We start from the raw sequence: 16452 nt of genomic DNA on the forward strand, positions 1-16452 counted from the left end.
CCAACTATACTACCACGAGGGCACCAGAATTGTTTTCAAATTGTAGATAATTTTCAAAACGTGAAACTTGAAATACACAAAGCGAATTATTAATATATAAATATTCCCTTTAAAATGTTGTGGAATAACCCTGTGAGTGAATGAGTTCAGAAGAGTTTATACTATAGAGATAAAAATTTTATTACCGTATTAAGAAGATTTGAACGCGGCGCGGATAACTTTATGCTTTGAGGTTGACCCAACATGAAACAGCTTATTTTTTCTATCTTTTATTACTTTAAAATTCTTATTGTTCGGGAACCTGTTGTCTGCGCGTGTAGCACAGTGGTATCGTCACTGCCTCCCCACACCGGGTGGAAAAGGCCCGAGTTCGAATCCCGACGATGACGCGAGGAATTTTAATGAGTTTTTTTTCACTCCGTGGCTGAGTTAGTCTGTCTCAGGCGTATATAGCAAGGTTTTTCCCCCAGAAACTTGAGTTTTATTTCGTCCAGCAAAACAGGCAAATCGACCAGAAAACACACGCAATTTACAGACATAAATACGGGTATATATAAGAAATTACAGAGTGACCCTAATATAATAGTTTAGTTTTCAGGAACCTATTATGTTAACAAAAAAGAATACTTAATAACCTTTTTTTAAAGGAAGTTAAGGCCGGCAGTGTTACGAGCGAACAACGACTGAGGAACTCAAACATCTGATTGCTGACTTACGAGCGCGAACCTCTGCTTGTTTTTTCAGTTCTGATACGGAAGAAATAGAGCGTAGATGCTGATAATGGCAATTTTCTATGTTAGCACCTCTGTTAGACATTCAACTGCAACAAGTCCAAATTCTTGATGCTAAATTTCCCCTCTCGGAAGGATTGCCAGAGAAGCTGCTCATAAAAGTCGTACGATTTCGTGGGAAAAGTAACAATAATTATGAACTCCGGGAGTCCAGTTATATATATACTCTCTGTCACCAAAAAAGTATTGGGACACCATAAACCTCATTGTAAAATCAGAATATCGACCGTGTTATGAGGTAGCGGAACCCATTGGAGTGACTATAGAATGCAACTCGTTCAATTTCAAATGAAATGCCACGAGGAGCGGAGCTCGACGGCTTCCATCATGGACAACTAGTTGAGTGCCCATTGTAAAACTAAACGTTAGACGGATTTCAGAGACGCTGACATTCACATGGATTAGTATAGAACGTCGTACGAAAGGAGATGCGAAAGCTGAATTAGGAAGCTGCCGCTTGCACTGTCAGCATGATATCATATTTGTACAAGGAACCGCATCGGGATGGTTTTCTTGGGTGAGATTGGTGCACAAACCCATGATCACAAAAGTCAATGCTCAGTGACAGTAAAATGCTTCCATGTGCGCTGGAACTGGATATTGAAATAATAGAATTATTTTCTTAGAGTGATGACGTACTCGTTTTGATCTGATGGAGGAATTTGGATCTAGCGAGGATGGGTGAACTCTTTCATATGAAATACATCATCCCAGCTAAGTAGAGCTAGAAGTGTGGTGGTGATATCGAGATGCTTTTCATGGTAAAGCTCATTTTTCAAGGTAGTATCTTTAGTGTAAAGATTGTATCTTTAGTGTAAAGGTTGTATCTTTAGTGTACAATAAAAATTTTCTCTTCTCTCTCTAATACAACGAATGGATTGACTTACCGTGATATTGTAGACATTCTGATATTGTAAACAATCGTGCACATTCTAAAATTTCTTCTAATTTACATCAAATATCACTACATACTGTAATACCAGGATCCTTACTAAAAGGTCGGGCAGTTACGCTCCCGGTAAATCCAAAGTATCTATCTAATTTGCTGTTTCTATGCTTTTGTTTATACTTTAAAATCTATTAGAGCAATTCGAGGGAGATTGAGGTCTATTACTATCGTTATTCCTCTTCCTATTCGCCTTAATTTTAGTCATGAGCCTTCCTTTTTTCTACATAAATAAATAGTTGTTACTCCCATTTATTATTCATGATTCACTTCCATTATTTTTATTATTAATTTTCACTGCTATCTGTCGGACTAGCGGTTTTCTGCTAAATTTAATGTATATTAAAGTAATTAAACTAAATTGATAATTTATTCGCAGTAAATTCTTAGTATATTTGAACATATAAAAACTGGCAAACAAAAAGATAGCCACAGCTAATTATTGATATTATATACTGAGTGGAGTAGCCCTTGTTAACATTCCATTCAATGTATCCAAATATCAATAATTAGCTCATCATCATTTTAATTTTATTATATTCTATGTGTTTATTCATAGAGTACAAGAAAAGTCCAACTTAGGTTACCTAAATACTTGGCCCTTTGAACTAATGAGTATAGTTTTCACTATTAATACTTATTATTCAAGAATCAGAAGTAGAAGGGAATCACCAAGAAAGAGAAGAATGAAGATATCCAGGACCCTGGGTGTGTCAAGCCCATACTCACCAGTTGTTGAGCCCCTGGGGTATTCTAAATTCTCCAATTTATCCAATTGGTATTATAATTAGAAAAAAAAAAATAATAAAAAATATATATATATATATATAATAATTTTTTAGCATTACACACACACACAATCGGATTATTAAAAGGTCGAAATACCTAACACACTATGTTAGGTATTTCGTTTGACCTAGAAACGAGAAAGTTTCCGAACCTCTGGTCTATAAGCACCCCAGGGATCCTAGTTCTTGCCAGCAAAACATTCCCAATATTAAGCAACTACCGCCTCCTGCAATACTGGGAACCATGCACACGTGTTGCTTGCGTCACACATGAACGTGCCCATCAGCGTGTAGTACCAGAATTTTGGACCCATAAGACCAGCATACTTGTTTCAAGTCCTCCAGCGTGTTGTTGACATCACAGCTTTCGCCGTGATGGCTATTATCAGTGTTGGATAAAAGGTGTTTAGGGTTGTCTGCTGTGGAAACCCATAGGTCTGAGGATACAGCGCATCACCATTTGGAATATTTTTCTTTCGCGCCCCATATTGCATTGTCATGTCAACTGTCCTACAGTGACCCGCCGTTGAGCCCATACAACTCGCTGCCCCCTTCGCTCACCACGAAAATCCACCTTGCGTGATCCTTTACGGTTCTGCCAGTGGGCGTGGTTTGAACCGTTCGACACTATTCTTTGTACACCTTAACCACAGTGAGCCATGAGCAACCGACAAACATGCCGTTTCCGATATGGAAGCACCCGATGCATAAGCTCCTACAATCATGCCCTTTTGAAACTCCGTGATATCTTTACTCCCATAACTGCTACTTTATCACTTTGATTTGCACGACCATTTCCAAATTAACACTGCTCTAGCGTAATGTGAGCTATGCGACATGATAGCCGAGCAGACCAGACTTCTCGGCTACCATTAGAGCAAGAAGCAAGTTTTCTACTCTTAGCCTGTTCAAAATCTAGTTTGGACTGATTAATAACTGCTTTCCAATTGTTGCAAGCCCTGGTGTAAGCAGAAAATGAAACTGAAGAATTGGAAAAAAGCCAATTACAATATACAACATTCTTCTCTTGAACAGCCTTAGCACATTTATTGGAAAACCAAGGTTTAGATAAAGGACGAGATTTTAAAGTGGAGTGTGGAATAAAGGATTCCATTCCTTCAAGAATAGTTTCACTGACACGATCTGAGGTAATGTTGACATAAGCAGTTTTGAAACAGTAATCCGACCAAGGAAAAGAAGAAAAGAAATCTCGCAGGTCATCCCATTTTACATTCTTGTAATGCCAAACAACACGAGGTTGGGAATACCCATGAGATAAAGGCTCCATTGGAGAAGAGACAATCACCAAGTTGTGATCTGAGGTGCCTAAAGGACCACTCACTTCGACCGTGTACTTAGAAGGATTGTTTGTAAGAAAAAGATAAAGCGTGTTGGCTGTATGGTTAGGATTGTCCACTATTGTTGTAGGTAAATGAACAATCTGTGCATGGTCATTATTAATTGCAAAAGCCTCAGCATCTCGACCAGCTGGGTCAGTGTGACTAGAAAACGGAAGCCAGCTGGAGTTGTGAACATTAAAATCACCAAGGAAAATTACCTCACTGTTAGGAAAGTTGGACTGCAGAAAGTCAAGTTGCAAAGAGAGGAAGTCAAAGAGCTCCAAGTGATTAGTGGAGTTGGGAGAACGGTAGAGACAACAGATGAATTTGACACAATGAGGTAGAGAGATTTTAAGCCAGAGAAGATTCCAAATTACCAAGTCTCTGACAGGGAATATCGGAACGAACATATAAACAAGTACCACTTTTGAGGCGAAAAGAATCATACAGCGAATAATTTGGGCAACGGAGATAAGCAGTAGTTGATTCAACTGATAAATGAGTTTCTGTCAGAAAAAGTACATGGGGTTTGGCAGACTGCAAGTGGAAATGGACATCATTGAGATTAGAACTGAGACCACGTGTATTTGTGAAATGAACTAGGAAGTGTTTCCTTTAGCCTTTCCTGATCCGTAGCCAGGTGGGAAGGAGCAGCAGTGCATAGCACACGCTTCTTGATTAGACCGGGGTTTGAGCCTGTGACCACCAAATACGGAGGATGCGGAAAGGTCAGGGAATGACCACCGCATATCCCGGAGCAATATGGCCTTAGTTGCTAATGCTTCTAAAAACCAAATAACAACAAACTAACTAACTAACCATAGTGCTCCTTAAAAATGTTTTTATTCTTTTTAATGTCGAATGGCAGCGTTCAGGCTGTGAAGTAGTAATCGGAACGGTCAAAAAACTTTTATGAGTTTTGTAAGCTCACCAAGAACTTCAGCTAGATTATTTTCTGAGATAAATTTCAGCCAGTCAGTTAATTTGCAATAATTGTGTAGATCATGTCTGCTATAGAAAACTTGTAATTCCGTAAGAAGTTTTTCTCTTTCAATCATGTGATATGCCTCAGTAGTCTGCCGTACCTTTTCCATAGGCATTTTCGTACGAAAAATAAAAATGTTTTCCTTGTTAAACAATTTAGTAGCAATTGCTTTGTAAAAGAATATCTTTCACCTATGTCAACACATATATAGTCGCATACTTCCTTCATTTCAATCATGAGTGTTTTTGGAGGATTTTCACACTACTCTACTTTTGAATGCCTGATTTTTGGAATGGCATTCTTTAAGTTTGCTATATATTCATGTATTTTAACTGCCTCGATTTCGAGATTGCATTTGATTATAAATAACTTCCACGTGAAGCATTATGTGATGGAAATGGAAACTCTAATTTTTCATTACTCAAGATGTGCAAAATTCCAGTTGCTTCTGATATCGTCTTATCTGCGTTTGCTGTCGCTTGTAGTTCCTCCATGCACCTTTTTAAGGATTCAAAATTTTCATAAACGCTGTTCACGGTGCGTATATTGAAGTTCCATCTTGTAGGGGAAGGTCGGGTAAAACGGCTGTCCATATGCTTTCTGAGAACAGAGAGACGCTGTGGTGATCTCGAGAAAAATATTGGTATCGACATGAGGTTCGAAACGAATATTCTTGCATCTCGGGTACTACTTGCTGCATTTGACATCATTAGATTCAGTTGGTGTGCATAGCAGTGAATAAAATTTGCATTTTTGTACACTTTTATTTTAGCCTGAAGTCCCCCTTTCTTGCCTTTCATCACACTTGCACCATCAAATGTGTGAGCAACCAGTTTTTGAGTATTTCCTTCGAGGATTACGTCTAACTGATCTAGAATACACTTCGATATTTCGTATGCCCTTTGATTTTCCGAAGTGAAAAACCCCAAAACACTCAAAAATGTCTCCATTCAGTTCATATCTCAAACAATTACCATTTGTATATGTTCTGAAACATCTGTTGTCATCAGCCATGACAGCTACGAATGAAGCTTCTTTAATTTCTCTTTTTATTTCATCCCGGCATATTTGCAGCAAACAGTCAAGAATATCACTCTGAATAGTTATTGAAATGCCTTTAAATGCTGCATTACTTTCTAAATGGTTCTTTAAATTGGAATCTAATGTACGGGCGAAATTTATTAATCCTCCGAATACTCCTGGATTTTTAGAATCGTCTTTTTCGTCATGTCCGCGTAAAGAAATTTCAAACTGCCCACAAAATTTAATGCAGTCTATTATGCAGTCTATTATTATTATGTTTGCATATCGAAAGTCTGTAGGCCTCACTAAGCTATTCTTTAATATTTACGCTTCCTAAAAGCGATAATGAAATCACATTATCAATATGTTTCTTCGAACTTTCATGTTTTAGAGTTTTTCTTTCATTCGGTTTGTTTGTCCCACCATCGTGAAGCCACTTTTTGTCCACGTTAAGTCACCTCCGAACAGTAAACATTGAAAACAAAACAATGCATTTTTAATTTCACAACCACAAAGCCAACTTTTCCTTTGGTACCATTCAGTTTTAAAACTGCGAATATATTTCTTATTATTACTTATTCCCAGCTGAGAAATTTGAATCTTTGGTGTGGGGCGGCCTTCTTTTTTAATCGCATTTTTTTTTCATGGAGAGATAATTGTGAAAAACTAAGTTGCTGAAGTTTCACTGTCACGCGATTTACTTCATGGGGGAAGCATGGAGGCCATGATCGAACGAATCAAATATCACAAAATCGTGTGTCATAGAAATAATGTCTTACTTATACATCACCCCATAATATAACTTCAACTTACCAAATTCAAGCTCAATTCGCAATTAAGCTGTAATCACATAATTACATTGTTGAATGTTGAGTATTGACTTAACACTGATATTATTTAGTTACTTAATGAGAATTCAGGCGAATAACAAAAAGACACCGACATTGTGGCTACACACCCATCATGGTCAACGACGAAATGTGCACTGCGCGCTTTACAGTGACTTTGATTCATTTCACTTATAAAAAATGTATATTGGCAAGTTGTCAATGGCAACCAACTACCAGATTCACTGGAATGCAAAATGTGTCTGCCTGGTCCACAGTGAGGCCTCCCGTTAATTAAACTTCAAAATTGGAAATGATTTCGTGTTTTTATTCGTTTATTATTGAAATGATTACTGAAAATAGAGGATGTGCATACTATATGCTGGTCTTGTTAATAAAAATATTCATTGCGTTGTATTGTTCTTAACAAGATTTCATATAACTCTATTCGCTGTATATCTAAATTTAAATAGCTGGGGGTGCCGCAGTGCCTATGGACGAGCCTACCCCTGCTCGCCATGCTCATCATAACTTCAAAAGCCATCAGTCATACTGCATGATGGAAGAGTTCTGGAAGGGTCGACCGGAACTTAGCTCTTGAGACTAAACATGGGTTCCACCACTTCAAGCCTCCAATAAGCAAAGTGGTGGTATTGCAAAGGTTGATGAGAATTGTCTGCCACCTAGTGTTGCCTGGTAACACAGAGGGGCGGCATTCCATCATGTGTTGTGGGCGCCACACCTCGACCCCACCGTGTACTTTGTATGGTTGCGCATGGGGGTTATACCCAGGATTACTTCAGTCCCACCATCTCGTGAAGGTGCAGACAGAGGATTTGGCTGTCACAGACCGACCGGACTTTGCCGAAATTGGGTCCACTTGACTTGAGTGTTGTCACCCGAATATCAGTTGCATCGGCGTTTTAGACTCCCAGGTAGCAAGTATAGCTTGTCTGGCATATCTGGGAGAATATCTGCGACAACCTCAAGGACCATAGATGTGAACCGAGACCACTTTTCAGTATTTAAAAAAAAATAGTTTTCTGTTTATACTCCGCGATGATGAACTTCTTGTGAACTTCTCTGAAGATAGGAAGAATACAAGAAAGAGCACTGTATTTAGCAGTCACGGGCCCAGGTCACAGGCACTGTTTGCACTTTTGTCCCTGACCACTCCGCTACGGTAGCCTTATAATTTTGTATGATTATAATGTACTGTACGTAATTGTGTTGTTCAGTACAGCTCATATGTAATCTATTTGAATTGTAAAATATATCTACGTATTTCATATCTGTAGGATATTCGTTATTTGAATATATTTAACTCCTTGAATACAGTATATTTAACTTCTATTTTGCGAGTGCTATTTATTTGCGTCGCAACACCACGAGCAATTCTTGGCGATAATATCGCAACCTGAGAGTTAGTATCCAGTACAATAAGTTAGTTTCAATGTTGGGACCAGGAATTCAGAAGTGTGCCCCTTTTAACCTTGAGCCCAAGGTAGCTGCACCCTCTTCCCAGCACTGCTTTGTTTTGGTGACATTTTCTGCTTTGGAACTCATTGTTTGTTTATTTTATTTTTTTTTTCACAAAAGGGCAAATTTTAGCTTGTTTACATGTAGCTTAAGTACTTTGATTTCTTTATGCGCGTACGTTAATTTTTATTTTGAAGACTAAATGCTCGAGGCATTATATAGTTAATTTTTATGTATTGTATATTCTTACACATGCATTAGGTGCACTTCTGTATTACTGGACAAATGCCAGCAATATCGGAATTTAGCTTGGTTTGTGATCAATAAGTTGTAACATTTTTGCATTCATTCGCTTCTGCGCGATGATTAAAACGGTGACAAGAGATTTAGCATTTATCGTACTGCCATCTATTGGCAATAAAATTTAATTCGTACGTATTTTCAAAAAAAAAAAAAAAATTTTTTTTTTAATTCTGTCGAATATGTCGTCTGTGTTTTGTTGTTAAATGTGTTCAATCTAAACCTCTTAAAATCCATCATTTTTGTTTATTCTAATTGTCAATTTATTCCAGTTTTACTTGGTATGTTATGCTTGTCAGTAATGAGGAACTAAAAAAAAAATGGATGCGATTTTTTCTTAATTTAATTATTTATAGATATGTATTCAGAGTGTCAGTGGTACAGTGTAATTCATTTACTTAATGAACCAGACAGCCGGGGTTTAGCTCCAACCAATCTAGTCTGAGAATTAATCTCTCTGACACGTGAAGGTATTGCGATTCTTGTGGATTCACGAGTTTTATCACAAAATATCGAAAACAAAATCAAGAACTAATAGCTCAGAACTATTCAACTTAAGTTCTACATTGCGGAATGAAGTGTAAATTGAACTTCGTTTTAGTGCAAGTCAGTTAGTATTGATAAATGAGCCAATTAGTAAAAGGTCGCATATAACATACAGTCATTTTATAGCGGTGTGAAGTAATATGTAATTCAATGTTGCAGGAACTTACTACTACCTGACCAAGCGAATTGCCACCCTTCTCAGTCTGTTGCCATTCTAATATAGGTGGTTTCAAACTCCTCCTCCTCCTCATTTCTACGGTTCTGATATACTGTATAATAATTTAATTAAAGATATATTTTTTTTCAAAATAGCCTTCATTATTTCAGTCTGACACACGCCTCTCCTTGGGGGGAGGGGACTTGGATTTAGGGGTAGCGTATTCTTTTTTATGAAGCACTTATTTTAACGAAACACGGATAAACTATACCACTAATCAAGTTCACACACGAATTCATATCTAATCAAGGTATGGAGCATATTTTATTTCAATATTTAAGATTAAAGATTTGAGATCTATTGAAGCGCATTTAATTTAGAGAAGCATGCATGCTCATGCGTGCATTTATACGTGAAATTTATGAAATATTTTAAGGGGGGAGCAAGTTATAAAAGTCTAGGAACCTCTAATATAGGGGAGGTTGACTGATTTAATTGATGCTTTGTGTGGGCCATCTCGAAAATTCCTATTCATTAAAATTAAAAATTATCTAGCAATAATTGTGCATACTTTATGTTCTAGAATGTACCCTGTTAGTTTCCTTTTTATCGAGGAAGACGTAACACGAAGAAAAGTGTTTTAACTTTTTTTTTTTATTTAATCTTATTTCAGTGTTATTTATTATAAGGATAATTATTAAATAGATTAAGAATAAAAAAATGTAAATATAACATTTTAGTATGTGTATATTTTGATTAACTATTTATTGGATACTTTCCAGATAATCAGTTCACTTTATTACTACAATTGTGATAATGCAAAATGACTGTGTTTCCTACAATCAAAGCGCTTTCCGTTTCCTGGAATGGAATATCGATCTAATGAAGGAAACCATATTTCAAATGAAGCTTAATTACTTGGAAATGAACACTGTGAATATAAATAAATCCTAAAATAATACTGTAATAGTTAATTTTAGAGATCTTATGACAAGTAAATTGCAATGCTAGTTAAAATTACGATATAAAAGCCATGCATATTCAGTGACATGTGGTTGAAACAGAATGGGACGAAAAATAGACCTAAAATCCTTCACAAGAGGTTCGATAATAAAGGGATATCATACAGCGGGAATATCAATTCGTCAGACGGAAGAAAGGATGGAGACACAAATTCAACTGTTGGAAATATCTATACTAATGAAGGACAGAAGGTAATGCGACCATTCATTTCAAGCCAGATAAACCACTGTTGATGATTCCCAGAAAGAAAAGTTGAAACAGATAGTGAGAAGAAATCGCAAGGAGCCCTTAATAAGCTGATTCCAAGGACTGTTGACAGAACCGAGATAAAAGTAAAACAAATAATCAGAAAATACTTCATAGAATAGGCTACTATAGTTGTTAGCAAGCAGAAGATGTCTCTTAGCAGTGCGTGTTACTGCTTATCTTGGTGCAGAGAATAGAAGAACTGGACATAACAGCAGTATTGGAACATGGTGCAGAGTGATGAATCACATTACACTGACCAGGCTTCAGATGGACTCACGTGTGTGGCAAGTGCACAAAAAAATGGTTTCGCTCTGATTGTATCGCGCAAAAACAAAACAATAATGCAAAGTTGTATTGTGACATTCAATGTTTTGAGACAACAACTGACAGCCAGAACAAGCCGTCATTGTTCCAATAGAGAACTATATATATATTTTTTTTTATTTACAAAAACAACAACAACAAGCGGCCCCTAGCCAGAAACTGGCAAATCCGCTATGTACATACATATTATATACAATGATATACATAGAATCATGTTAATTACAATGTAATTAACATGTAATTGTAATGAACATGTAACATGTTTACACTACATGTCACATCACGCAGCTAATCGGAAGTATCACAGGAACCACAACACAGCAGTCTTTTCTTGTTCTAGGAAGAACGAAAACCGCACCCACTGGAGGTAGTGCTATACCAGTGGGTGCTAGCTAATCCCGTACCTACAGCTGCCCAAACTGTGGCACCAGCTAAAAAAAAGAAAAAAGTAGATGGCAGGTGATATCAGTTTTAAGAGATATCGATAGACATTGCAGGTGTTGGGTTGGTTCCTTGTTGTTGATATGTTGATAGACATATCAACAACAAAAGCCGTTTTCACCAAAAGAGTTGCTTTCTTTTGGTGAAAACAGCAGAGCAGAGTTGTTGTAGAGTTGAGAACGATTGAGAATTTTCAGTCAGTGCCACTTAATTTCCTTTAGAAAACTTGCTGACAGCAGCTTGTAGTGTAGATCTGTCGTCGTGGTACAGGTTGCAGCGATAGAGAATGTGCGTCCAGATTTCCTCAACACCACACAAGCAGAGATTTGTGTCAGACAAGCCAGATTTAAATAGTTTGGAGTTGATGGAGCCGTGCCCAGTAAGTATATACGATGTTGTTAGGCTGGGAGAAAACCGTTGGCGGACGTTCTTGTTGAGAAGGAAGGTAACTGCAGGAACAAAAGAGCGGGTGACTTGACCAGTAGTACTGGAATCCCATCGTGATTGCCACTCACTGATAAGTTCATTCCAGATTCTCCGTTTCTTTGATGTTAACAGTTAAGTTGCATGAGATGCCGAGAATCTCGCCGGGAACTCCGTGCTTTAGACGATAGCATAGTCCTTTGAAGATGACATGCAGGTCTAGTGGTAATACTCCAGCAAAGACCCGCAGAGCAGCAGAGGACACTGTCCTGCAGGCCCAGAGCTCATCTCCATTCAGTTGGAGCTGAGCTCTGGGCAGCATAATCCGTTGAATGGAGATGAGCGTGGAACGGAGATTAACATTAACGGCTCTATGAAACCAGACTTCCGAAGCACACGTTGCTATTGGTACGAATACTGCTGTATAATATAGTAAGAGAGTCTTCTTATTTAGTCCCCAGTCCGATTGGGAGATGCGGATAATTGCTGCAGTGAAATTGTTAATCTTCGAGGCGAGGTGATTAATATGAGAGGAGAAGGTTAACCTGTCATTTAAAATTACGCTAAGATGTTTTAATTCAGGAACAAAAGGGATTTGCTTTCCGTCTATCTTTTTGGGTATTATTCTAGATCGCAAGTTAAACTTTCAGAAACATATCTTGCACCTTCATGATAAAATAGCCAAGTATACATCTATGCTTGTCCGTCTTTCGCATCAGTCCTGAGGTATTAACCATCATATCCTTCATCTTTTGTACAAAGTGGTGTTTGTTCCGATTTGTACCTATGGCGCTGGTGCCTGGTTTTGGTATACTAAGAAGATTGCCATCCAAAAGAAACTCTCCTCTATCCAAAGACGTATGCTCTTAATGATGAGTCGTACCTGTCGCACTGTCTCGACAGCTACACTCCAGGTTTTAAACGGTTGCATACCTCTGGATTTCCAAATCGTTTATCGAGGTTTTTGCTATTACCTTAGACATGCCATTCCAGTTGACTTTTTAGACTTCATTGTTAATATCCACTGCGATCCTAAAACCGAAAAAACTCGTTGCTGGAACCACCTGGTTCAACTGTGGCAAGATCGGTGGTCTTCTTCAAAAGGTATGGTCACAAGAAAATTTATTCCATCTGTGTCCTTTGCCTTACAAAAGTCTATTCTAAAATGGTTCAGTCCGAGTCTCCGTACTCTTTTTTTCTAACTGGTCATTGTTCCCTTCGTGCTAAACTTGCTATGTTTACCCTGTCTGATTCATCCGTCTGTAATTGTGTCAGCCCAGAAGACTGGCAGCATGTTCTTTTCACCTGTCCATATTACTTGTATCTTCGTCAGCCTCTGTCTACTCTATGCCAACCATTCTCCCCAGGCAATGAGTCTTCTCTCTTGGACTCGAAAGAAAAATTTCATCTTCTGCAAGATTTTGCACATAAAGCCTTTTTACCAGACGTGGACAAATCATCAGTAGTGCCCCAATTTCAGGAACTACTCCTATTCCAGCTCTACCTCCAGTCCAGTCCAGTCCAGTCCAGTCCAGACCAGACCAGCATCTCTGTCATCGCCATCTCGTAATACCACCATCGTCACTACCACCGTTTTTTTTTTTTTTTTTTAGCTCAAGTACCATCTTCACCACCATCTTCGACTTGGACAGTTGGTTAACAAACGTGTATGACGCCGAGTGACATCACTGTCTTCTTGACTTCTATTTCCTGCTAACCTCAGGCTAGTCCTGAGGCGGGGTCTACATCCTTACACTGGTGCAGGATGATTTTTTTTTCCATTTATTAACTTATTTTTATCTTTATTTTTACTGAATTTTATTTTTATTTTATTTTATTTATTTTATTTTTTTACTTATTTTTGTCTTTAATTTTTCTGATTATTTTATTATTATCATTTTTTTAAATTTATTGTTAAAATTAACTTTATTTGCTCATACTTTGAATGATTTCGACATTCAGTACGTGACACTCGAGGTTTGCTGCGGTTCGCGCTTAGTTGTGGACCGCCTCCTCGCGGCGTAGACGAGTATCAGGACGCACCACCCTGGTTCTTGTTGTTTCCTGAAAGAAAAGCGGCCGGAAACAACTAGACAACATAACAAACACATACACGGCACAAACATAGCATTACACACATTTCTGACCTTTCTGCAGAGTTTTTGTAACATCACAATGTACCACGGCGGAGTTGAACTAGCTTTTGGGAGCCGCCTTACATAACACACTATACATGCCTACATGTCTACTATTTCCGTCCATCTTTATATTAGGAGGCCTTCTGTAATCTAACTTGCCCTTAAAAAACATCAGTTTTGTTTTTGTGGCAGATATTCGCAAGTATACTTGCGAATATCTGCCATATATATTATATATGTATATAATAGTATACATATATAATATATATATATGTATACCTAAGTATATTTATGTATACTTGACCACTTGATTAGCTCAGAAAGAGTTATATTGGCTGATTCTTCTACTTGAAGACGCGAGCGACCTGGAATTAGAAGAACCAAATCATCGGCGTAGGCGAAGGCAGAGATATTGTCAGGTTTTTGCATGAGTCAGCTGTCCAAAACTATGTTCCAGAAGAGGGGTTCCAGAACTGATCCCTGGGGGCATCCTCTTGAGATGGTCCTTGAAAGAGACTGCTGTTTCGAGATTACTTGGATGAGTCTGTTTTGGAAGTAGCTTCTAATAACTTGGAATAGTTACTGAGAGCACTTGGCTTTGGTAAGACAATTGAGAGCGCTCTCCCATCAGAGGGAATCGAAAGCTCCCTAGAAGTCAACGAATATGGCCATTTCATATTTAGCTCTTGAAGCTGATATGTGATATGTGATAATGAAACCCCCAAACACAAAAGATATCATTAATAAAATAAAATCATTTTATTTTATTTTACTATTAAATCAGTTTTAAACGGTTGGTGTATCTGTTTAAATTTGTGGAGCTGATATGTGGTTAACTAAAGAGACCAAGGCGTCTTCACAGGATTTTCCCTTCTTGAAGCCAAATTGGGATGGAGACATTAAGTTTTGACCTTCAATTAAATCTGCTACTCTGGGTGCTAACAATCTTTCAAATAGTTTGCCAAGGCTTGCCAAATGAGAGATGGGTCTGTATATTTTGGGATCAGATTTATTTTTGTCCGGCTTGTGAATAATTTTGATCAAAGCTACCTTCCAGAGATTAGGAAATATCCCCTCAGTAAGACATTTGTTGTACATATAAGTATTTCTGGAAAGATTTCGGCAATTTTGATAATTACAGCATTTTCCACAAGATTCCTGGACATTTATGTATATTTATTTTGCTTAGGGCCGGCTTTAGCTCGGGAAGAGTGAAGAGATCCGTTTCATATGAGGAGTGGTAGGTTGAGCTGCTGTTCCTAATAGATATTTGTTCTGGAGTTTCTGTGGTGAGATCGCCCAGGAGAAGCAACGATCCAGGATGGCGTTAACTGAGTCATTCCAGTTAGTGGTTTCTGTATCGTTGTTCACTACAGTGTTGTACACTTCATGAGAGTGAAACTTGTTTTTGTTAATTTTATATAATAGACCCCAGGGATGAGAATTTCCTGTGGAGTGAACTAAGTGTTTCCAGGAGGCAAGTTTTCGTTCTGTAATTGTATTTACGTATTCTTTCCGCTGGCATTTATAGATATTTTTAGTCTGGTGACTTCTGGTTCAGCCCAGGATCTTCTCCGTTGAAAGTCTCTGCGTGCTTTGTGTACTTTTTTGGGCAGGGTAGAAAGTTCAGCTGTCCACCATGCAACTGTAGTATGCTTGCTAATTTTTCTTCTTCTTAGCGGAGCGTTCTGTACCACGAAGTAAGACAGCCTGTACATAGAATGGATATTCCGAGGCATTGAACTGGTTCAAAGAGCGGCGAGTGTCAACGTTAAATCCTGGTGAATTGAAGACATAAATAAAGGCCATTTGATGGTTTTGATAGAAAATCTTCTAAGATCTTTTGGAGGAAGAGGAGGAGGAAGGGGACCTGTAGCATTTGGAAGAAGATATACCTTAAAAGTGATTGCTCGGTGGTCACTGTTTGTGTAGTCAGTATGTATGGTCCAATCAGAGATCCTCGAGGATATGGAGGACGTTGAAATGGTTAAATCAATGTTTGATTCTCCATGGACGTTTGAGAAGGTGTGCTGTTGGTTAGGTAAATTGTGCAGATTTAAACTGTAGGTGAATAAAAATTCCTCGAAAATCCTACTTCTGTTGTCCAAGACACTGCTGAACCATAAGAAAGATTTTGAGTTAGAATCAGTTTTAATTATTAAATATGTGGGATTTAAAGTAGCAAACACCTGTTCTAGATATCTTTGTGATAAATTAATATTTGCTGATGGTGGACAATATAGTTACAGTAAGTAGAACGAGAAAGTTGATGTAGAGACTAAAATACGGGTGGAATTTTGATTACACAAGCCAGAGAGAACAGCGATATCCAGCTTGTTGTTGAATATGATGATGGCAGATTTAGGATCTGTTGCAGAGGACTGAATGAGTTTTGTAGTCATGGGATATTCCATAACTTTGGAAGATTGCCCATAAAAGTGCTTAGAGACATGAGGTTCCTGAATGCATATAATATCAAATAAATTTTCCGTTGCAATGAGCCTGATCTCATCAACAACGCATCTAGTGTTGTGCATTGATCTGCATGATTGTAAGTTAAAAGAGACAGTCTGGTTCGCTGTCTAGCTACGCAGAGAGAGGCACACACGCCCATCTCTGGTCTCGAGATGGTTGTTCATTATGATTACCAAACGATGGCATTACCAAGAGAC

This window comes from Mastigoproctus giganteus, chromosome 12, assembly GCF_048544385.1.
Source record: "Mastigoproctus giganteus isolate SK-2022 chromosome 12, ASM4854438v1, whole genome shotgun sequence".
NCBI classification, from domain to species: domain Eukaryota; kingdom Metazoa; phylum Arthropoda; class Arachnida; order Uropygi; family Thelyphonidae; genus Mastigoproctus; species Mastigoproctus giganteus.